Genomic DNA, 9,106 nt, shown 5'->3' with positions numbered 1-9,106 from the left:
TACAGCCCCCTTGCTTCCTTTTGCTGCGTTTCAGCCGCAGTTCCCAAGATATTACGACGTTAACTACGGTAATTAAAGTACGGTTCTACGTAGACCGTGATTAACAGCTGGCCGGTGTACCGAGTCACAGGCCGCCCCACGACACCCGACGTAAATAACAAAATTAACTTCTTCCCTTTCTTAATCGCCAGGCTCCGGACGAAAGCAACGATGACCGATCGTTCGTCGATCCTGCAAATTGTCCCTATAGCGGACTACGTTCGCCTATACCGGAATCGTCACGGCCCGCCATAAAGTTCACTTTGCCTTCAACGCTGTTACGTCCAAGGAATTGAGACGTTTGACATTGATCGGCGAGCAGCCAGCGCAATCAATCGGAATTTTTGCTCGGTCGTCGAGCTCGATCAGCGGCTCGCTTTCAACGCATATCCCAGCATGTTGTTTCGCGACGAAAACGCCACCTCGAGGGAGCGTTTGTGCAAAAAGAGCGGCTAAAAGGTGAGAACGCGACGGCGACAGTTTTATTCGCCCGTCACGACGTCACGACGGTACGACGTTACGACGTTAGGACGTTACGACGTCCGACCGAGCCGCGACGTAACTACCGCGAGACAGCAAGCCGCTTGGAAGGGATGTTTTTAAGGAGAAGAGGCAAGAAGAGAGAAAAAAGACAAAGGCGGTTATAAACGCAAAGAAAATACGAGTTCGCCGCGATGTTTCCGCGTTGATATTACGTTAGAGGCGGAACGCTGACATTCACGGTTGCGGAAGGAATCCATCCGTTAAACGATTTAGAAAGCAACTGGTTTTATTTCGGACAAAAAGATCCGACTCTTGCGCGACGTAGTTTAAAGCCGCCGTTTAATCTTGAGTCAGTTGCCCGACTTTCTGGTCAAGGGCTCTCACACGTATGCGTTCGTTGATGTTTCGCGAACGTTTATCGATAAAGTTAAAAAGTTAATTAAAGCGAAATACCGATGAAACACCTCGTTCGACGAGTTTCTCTCGATAAAGGAGTTGCAAGTCTGAACGTTATTGGAAATTGCGCGAGAAGGTTGGACGGTGGACGAGCTTGATAGTTGGACGAGGTGAGGGCGATCCGCTCCTCATCGCGGAAACTTCCAGCGAAACGTCGGACTTTATTCCTGACCTATCGAAACTTGGCGCGCAAAATTTACAAACTCGGCCGCGTTCGTCGTTGGTTGTCAGAACGTCCAACGATACGGGCATATTCTCGAAAGATTACACCTAATACGGGAGGATCGAAACAGAAAACTCGAACGAAGAATTGAAACGAAGGTGGCTAGACGGGTACATGCTCCGACCTTCTCCGTTTCGTATTCGCTGCACCGTGTACGATAGCTGTGATATACGGAACGCAGTGAAACTGGAACAGCTAAAAGAAAAATCGAAATTGCGAGTTGAGCGTTTTGCGGCGCAATAGAGCGAGATATATTTAACGGCGCTGATCAATTTACCCGGAAGATGGTTGCAAGCCTAAGAATAGCTCCGAGTTCTTCGAGGCAAGCCCATCGCGCAGAGTAATTAATTTTCTTAATCGACTAGCGAACAATAAATTAATCAACGTCGAAAAATCCAAAAATTTAACGTCGATCCAAGGATATTTTCGGCCAAGGCGTCGCAGGTTCCGTTCGCCAGAACGACGATCAAACGTGCTGCTAGACGGATTAACGGTGAATTACGCGAAGCAGCTTTTAATCGACGCTGCTCGAATATCAATTAAGGGCGGGAGTAGCCCGAGTGGCAAAACCGAGGTAATGCCGTATTTCGAAGAGATTGCTTCGCCCCGAGTGATTTAACGTCGTATAATCTGCTACGTGTTTCTTTTTTGCGTCGCTTCTTTCTATTCCTTTTTTTTTAACGGTACCTCGCGCACTTGTCGACGCGTTTGAGTTATTAACTCTCTTGTCCCCTTCCATCTCCTTCCTTTCTCCTTTTTTCTCTCTTTTTTTAATTTCTTTTTTATTTATTTAGATACCTTTTGTTTTTCAACCAATCTTTTTAAAGCGCTCGCGGAGGTGCTAAATATATCGTTTTATGCTTAATACATGCTCAACAAAGTGGATATAAAAGCGACGTTGAAACATTTTACTCTAAAGTTAGCCGTTACAAAGAAATCTGCGCAACGGCTCCCGCAGGACGTTACAAATTTCGAGGACCAGTTTTACAGCGTTACGAAATATACCGCAACAACATCGGCACGAAACCTCGCACAGTCTGAATTACCGTAGGAAAAAAGAAATTCCACTCGGCAGCAGGCATTCGCGAACGAGTGACGCAAAAATATGTCGGTTTCCACGAGGATGGGGGGCGGGGGGGGGGGATGAAAAAGAAAAGGAAGAAACCGTGGAACACGGGGTGTCGCTGAACCGGACGATAATTTATGTATCCGTTCGCTAAACTTGCGGATGCTCGCTGATCGCGTCGAACGACAAAGGCTTAACGAAACCGTATTATTTCTGCGAGTCCGACGCGGCGTGCCGATAAAAAGAACTAGCAAACGGTTACGAGCTCGACACCCGGAACGTCGCTTGGATCTGGCAGAAGACGGTACGATACGCGGAACATTGGACGGATAAAACGAACACCGTCGTTTATCGATAAACAGAGCCGCTGTCGTAACGCGTTCTGTCGTGACGCGCTCGAGCAAAGTGCTGGAAATTTGTCACGTCGTGCTCGAACGATCGTAGCTAAACTCGGACGAAACGTGGCGGCTTCCAGTTGTTCGTTGTTAGTCGTTTCCAATGGGATACGGCGGCCAAAGGTAAAATAAAAAGCTGTTAACGAGATCGTCTACGGCGATGAGAATCCATCGGCGATAGCCGCAATTCCGTCCGAGTAAACGGCAACCTACTCGCTACAAACCTAATCGTATCCTTGTGCTCGTGATTGGTATATCTTGCCACGTCGATAGACCGCCAGCGACAGGTGCTACGTATCGATCTTATTAGACAGGAGGAACAATGGCAAACAAATCACGATCGCGTCAATGTCTATACGTACAACGACGCAAACGGAAACGTTTGTCCCCCTGATCGTTCGTAGTTAGACCTGTCGGACCAGCGAAATCGAGCGTTCTCGATCGAGCGTTCGCCAGCACAACTTTTCGCTCCTCTTCTTACGCCTCCTACGAGCGTGCAGGTAATCTTATTCCGAAAATGTATATGGAGAGTCGTGAACGCGCGTTATAACATACAGGCTGGAACGAACGAGCGAAGAGACGGTATCGCGATACCGATATCTACTTGAAACGCAAGATAAAGGAACGAGGGAGCAGCTCCTCCCTTTCGGAGCTCGGTATTCGATCGATGACGATCGTTTCGACGTCCAACGGACTAAATACGTGTGACGACGAGAGCTGGAATTACCAATACGAAGGTAAGTAGGTGTCTGTTTTCTTTTGCCCGACGCGTCGAAATCAACGCGCGTGTGTTTTGCAAAGTTTGAGAACAACGACGCGTCGAACGTATTTCAGCGATTCGCAAACTGTAACCGTTTCCTCGATATTGTCCTATAGATCAGCTACTAACTAAATTGTTACGAATTTTCAGTTCGTTCCGTTCTCGTTCTCGTTCTCGTTCCGTTTTCACGCTCTTTTCGCGCACCAACATATGAAACGGACAGAGATTCGATGGTTACACGCACGTCATCGTACTAGGAAACGTATCAAAGTCTCGCACAGAAGGATCAGTCTGGCGGAAGATCACACGGATGTCACAGGTAGCATATTCGAACATCATGCGGGACGTACGTCTCGCAGGCAATCTGTTTATGCGTTATTGTCCCGTCCTTGAACGGAATAATTTTCAAACAGCCGCGGGATATGTGCATCTGTTGCGATACGAGCGTTACAAATACCGCTGACACTTTCTCTCGCCAGCAATATCTCGCTCGGTAGAAACGCTTCGCCGCCTACGTTTGCTGACAACGATGCTGGAAAATCTCGATTCTTTGCCTCGACAACGTCTTACGATCGTCGCCGCTGTAAAAACGAGAAAACGTAAACGGAACGTGTAAACGAATAAACAGGCAAGTTCATCGAAGCAACACGAAAAACTTCTAAAAACTGCGAGAGCCGCGTTTCAAAGCATCAAACACCACCTGTAAATATTCAGCCATCGCGCAGACAGCTTTCAATCGAGTCGTCGTCGATCGGCCGCTTTTTTCTGGCGTTTGCCCGTGAACGCGAGTAACCGTGCCCTGTCGAATCTGTCGATACGCAGAGCGCCGAAAACAAGACGCGACGTTCGGCGGAACGTGCCCGAACGATCGTTCACCCTTAGCCGCGGAATCAACGCGAGAGAATGGACGAAAAGGTTCGATATTGCTGGAACGGCGCCCGTCACGCGGATCGAACGACGCGCCAACGACCGTGCGTTATAAACCGATCTCTCGAAAGCCGTTCTGTGCGTCGCGCGATCGTTTTAATACGTTGGAAGCTCGCTCTCGCGAGAATCACCGCCCATTCTAACTCGCGTCTCCGAACGTCGTGCAAAGCAAATACCTATCTGTTATCCAGCCACCGAAACCTTTCCTCTCTCTCGCCGACGTCACTCCTCTCCTGGTAAACTCGAGTGCATCCGTTTAACGACGGAACCTTTCCGCAACATTAATTCTCTTTTTCCTCGTTCCTTACGCGCTGATTCGCCGATCGAGTCTTCTATTCGCAGAGACAGCGTCGAGACGGTCACCACGGTTTTTACGTTGGTAAAACGCGGCAATACGTTTTACAAAGCCGCTTAAACGCACCGTGACTATTGGCTATTAACGTATCCTATTATCGCAACAATGCGAAACTTTTCGTATGCGTATTTTCGTATATGCGTATATCGGTCGAATATCGAGAAAAGGGCACTTTGGATTTTCACGCTTTTCCGATATATCGCTAAACGCTAAAGACGTTTTAAACAACTTTTTCCTGCGCATACGTACAACCGATGCGGCGTTTGGTCTTAGTGTTGCGGTTATGCGGGAAAGCCTTGGTTTTCGAAGCTCGATGTAGGTAGCAGTATCTAATATTAATCCGTTCACCGCCGTGGCATTTTTTATGTTTACACCGATAAGGGTAAGCCGTGAATATTGCTAAATACTATAACCCGACCCAGCTTGGAAACTCGGGCCGAGCTACGTGTAATATTTTCCCGTGTAATTCGTGATTGAAGGCCGAGCGCCGACCGTGCGTGTAGGACAAAACCGTTCGAAACGTCGAGCTTCGCAACGTATTTCGAAAGCATCGAGATCGAAGGTGGCCTCGTTTTTTCGAATATTTACCGACTCTCGAATCGTTGCGCTTCTTCTAGTATTCTCCGCATTCGTCGTCGAAAACGGCGATCAAACGAGCGATAGAAAATTTTAGATAAATTTCACGTCATTCTGTATTTTCCTTCGCAACTTGCCCTCGATTATCGATTATTTCTTATCGTAGAACAAATTATCCAGGAAAAATCTTACAACGTGCTATCGTCAGCGTGATTTCCTTCTGTGATTCGCTCGTGCCGGGCAGCACCAGCCTCGTTCGAAAAGTTCGAGGGGCAGGGGGCGAGCGAGTCTATTTCCGTGCGCGGAGTTAACCAGCATCTGGAAGGAGTCGCGTAAACGCGTCTACGCCCGGAGAGGATGACGCTCGTTCGCGAAGAACATATACACGAGGGCCAAGAAAGCACGAGCGAGGGTTGTTGAGCGCGTTTTGCGTTCGACGCGCAGCCACCAGCGAACCAGTTAATTCTCCGCCGTTTCGCGTACAATCCCTAAATTACGAGCGAGACGAGACCGCTTTGTCGAATTCCTGGTACTTAAGTCGGACCCGGTGGTTTTCGCATTCGACACTCCGCGTTGGTTATTCGCAAATTTTTCGTCGCGGTATTTGATCGATTTGGCCGACTCGGAAGCGCGGAGAGGGCTCGAGGCTCCTTCGCTTGGTGCAATCAACAATTGCAATTTTGTTAACTGCTCCGCGGGCGATCAGAGACCACGAAAAGTATCCATCAGATGAAAGCAGATCAGAGGCGGAAGATCAAACGACAAGGAACGCGGGCATAATGACCTTAGGTCGTGTTTAGGTAACTCGTGTTTTGTTTTCATCGCCGAATCGTTTGCGATGAGGAAAAAGCCAGATCCTGGAACTTTTGAGTCGCTTACGAGCTTTGTGAATGATTCGTCGCAGTTGCGAGTAAATTTTTTTTTTATATTTTACGTGGAGGAAATCCGCACGGACGCCAGGCCGCTTCTGGGGAAAGCGGCGTGGTAGTGTCGGATTCCAACCGACTAAAACCTCCACGATAACCGTCCCGGCTGCGATCGAGAGAGGCCCGGGAACCGATGTGAGCGTTGCAACGGGGCCTCCCCCGCGCGCTTAATACCACGGCTGATGGAGCGGTGTGTGACCATTGTCACACCGCCTCGTCGCCGGAGCCACCGACCCAGGCAGCCCAATTCCCCTAACGGCCTAATTAAAAAATAATTGTAGGAATTATCAAAAAATATGGACTACGGGGCCCCAGGTGGATGTAAACCTGGAATCTGTAGCTGGACTACTACACTAAGGCAATGGCAGTACGGATATTCACAACACAACTGTTCTTCTGTATACACAACACAATTACTCTTCTTCACTACCACATTTTGATGACAGGTGACGATCGTTTCGTTGTTCGGGGTTAGTATCAATGTTGCTGTGTTACAAGTATTACGAATATCAGGAGGAAGAATTTTTTTTCCTCTTTTCTTTTTTTTTTGTTTTTTCTATGTTGTTTTCATAGGTATTCTTTTTTTTACTTTTTTTATTTTATTTTTTATTTTATTTTTATTTTTCACATCTCGGGAGGTAATTTCTCGTAGAGAGACACCTAAGACGTAGAAGCTGCGTCGCCCAAGTACGGATTCTCACACACATCACATTTCACTTCTGATCCTGAACTCACTTATATCAAAATCCAGGAGGGAATGGATTCGAACCGCCAACCTATGTGTTTGCAGTCTGCTACAGTAACCACATAGCCACCGTCGTCCTGTACAAAGTATAGTTCCATAATTCTTATTTGATGCTAAACATTCTGATCTCGCACTATTAGATATATATTATTCATTATTCTCCCTCCCCCACCCCCTCTCATCCCACCCCAACCCCGCCCCCTCCCTCTCATCCCACCTCTCCCCAAAGTTACACAGCACCCAAAAAGCAGGCTACCGAAGCGTCCTGTTTTGCGACAAAGTTTTCAGGACAGAAAAAAATAAAAAAAATTCATAAAAAAGCTCCGCTCCTCAGCGGCTTAAACCCAAAAATTGTATTATACACGAAAAATATAAAGCGCCGACGCATAATACAGCATGGCTACGCCGTACCGCCACGTATCAGTACCTTTGCCTAACATATCTGTTGGAATACGACGATATCAACCGCATGCAGATAAGGTAATTGATCGTACGGATTCTTCCCTTCGCTGCCCAGCGCCATCCCCACTAGCGTGCGTTCGTGAGATGCACCACGGCGGCTAGCACGTGCAGGCTCTTTCGAAAATTCGCCGGAAGAAGCGTCAGGATATGGATGGAACATTCTAGATGGGCACGTCGAGAAGCTACTAGAAGGTTCTGTGCCACATGTGACGCCACACAGACACCCACACAGGTCACAATCATTACTGCATAGAGAGTGGGGCTCTAAACCTTTTCAAGGGCCATGGGTCACTAAGCCAGTCAGTCTGTGAATAACTAGCCAACTGTCTACATTCCAGAACGCACATTTATAATCCTTGTAATAATTGTCTAATAAATATGTCGGGTTTACATTAGAATTAGGGTTAGGGGCGTGAAACGAATCCTCGTTTGGGTTACACGTTGTCGTTATGCAATAGAGAAGACATTGACTAGCGCAAATACGATTATTATAGAACCGGACAAGTAACCGTGGTAGTTAGGTACTCGAGAAACTAATGACAATGATCCTAGGTTCAATAACGAATCCGCGGTCGACGGGATGATAGATGAACGTACTCACAAAATCCAAGTCGGATGCGTAATATTCACTGGCCGTAAAGGGTTACTCCTTAATCGATGAGATCGCGAGCGAGAATGCCTTTCCCGTCCCGATGATGCCACAGAGGAAAACTATAACGGGGTGTGTCTAAGGATACGAGATCATCGGATTCGTCGAGAAAAGCCTTCGTTCAGAAAGTAAGGGAAATTGACGTTGCTGCTAATTGGTCAATCTCCATATCGGTGGTTAGAGAAGGATGCTAGCCGCCCTCGAGGGAAAGTTGCTAGTGGGAGACGCCGCTCGTTGAAAAATACGTCTCCCCTATCTTCCCGTAGTTGGGACAAAGGCTGTTTGTCTGTTTGAAGGACTTTAGTTAACTAAACCTTAAGATTTATAACGGGCCCTCGGGCTAGCCGAACATGTACTGCGGAGACGCATCGACATCTTAATACCACGGCTGATGGAGCGGTGTGTGACCATTGTTAGACCGCCTCGTCGCCATGCCAGGCAGCCCGGTTCCCCTACCGGACTGCTTGGCGGCCCCGAGGCGCTGAGCCGCCAAGCGCCCAAGGCCCGAACCCCACGGAGGGGGGGCCAGCACGCTTCGCCAACGCCACACGGAGGTCCCAGGCGTTCACCCATCCGAGTACTACCCGTGCCCGGCGCTGCTTAACTTTCGTGATTTGACGGGAACGAGTGCATTCAGCCCGGCCAGGGCGTTGGCGTTGCGAGTAAATGGCTCTTTACCAACGTTCTTCTTCCATCTTTCCGGATTCCAATCCTCCAGCATCGATCTCGTTTTCTTGGTCTACGACGTCGTTCGACGTATCATTAGCAGGATAATTAGTTTCCTCTTTTGACAAATTTTTATCTCTGTTGAGATGCGATTACATCTTTAGACACAACGTTAGGCAATATTCTGAGGGGACAAGAAGTTTTGGAGAGAATGGTAAAGAAAATTTGACTTATGACACATAAGAATTATTTATTTTATTATGTAAATAGACCGCGGTTTTTTACGCATTTGTGGAAAATTTGCACGTAATACGACGAAATATATATGCTTCCTTTAATATTTTTCTATAATACTTAATAGGTAATGCAATTGTCCAC

The 9,106-nt window shown here is 47.6% G+C and overlaps 1 pseudogene; it reads right to left on the bottom strand.

Moving 5' to 3' along the window:
• Nucleotides 1-8,598: 8,598 nt before the first annotated feature.
• Nucleotides 8,599-8,717, bottom strand: LOC126876326 (5S ribosomal RNA; annotated as a pseudogene).
• Between the last annotated feature and the right edge of the window lie 389 nt (nucleotides 8,718-9,106).

The sequence above is a fragment of the Bombus huntii genome, unplaced genomic scaffold (assembly GCF_024542735.1).
Source record: "Bombus huntii isolate Logan2020A unplaced genomic scaffold, iyBomHunt1.1 ctg00000069.1, whole genome shotgun sequence".
Taxonomy (NCBI): Eukaryota; Metazoa; Arthropoda; class Insecta; order Hymenoptera; family Apidae; genus Bombus; species Bombus huntii.
This window is presented reverse-complemented; position numbering and strand designations above follow the sequence as displayed.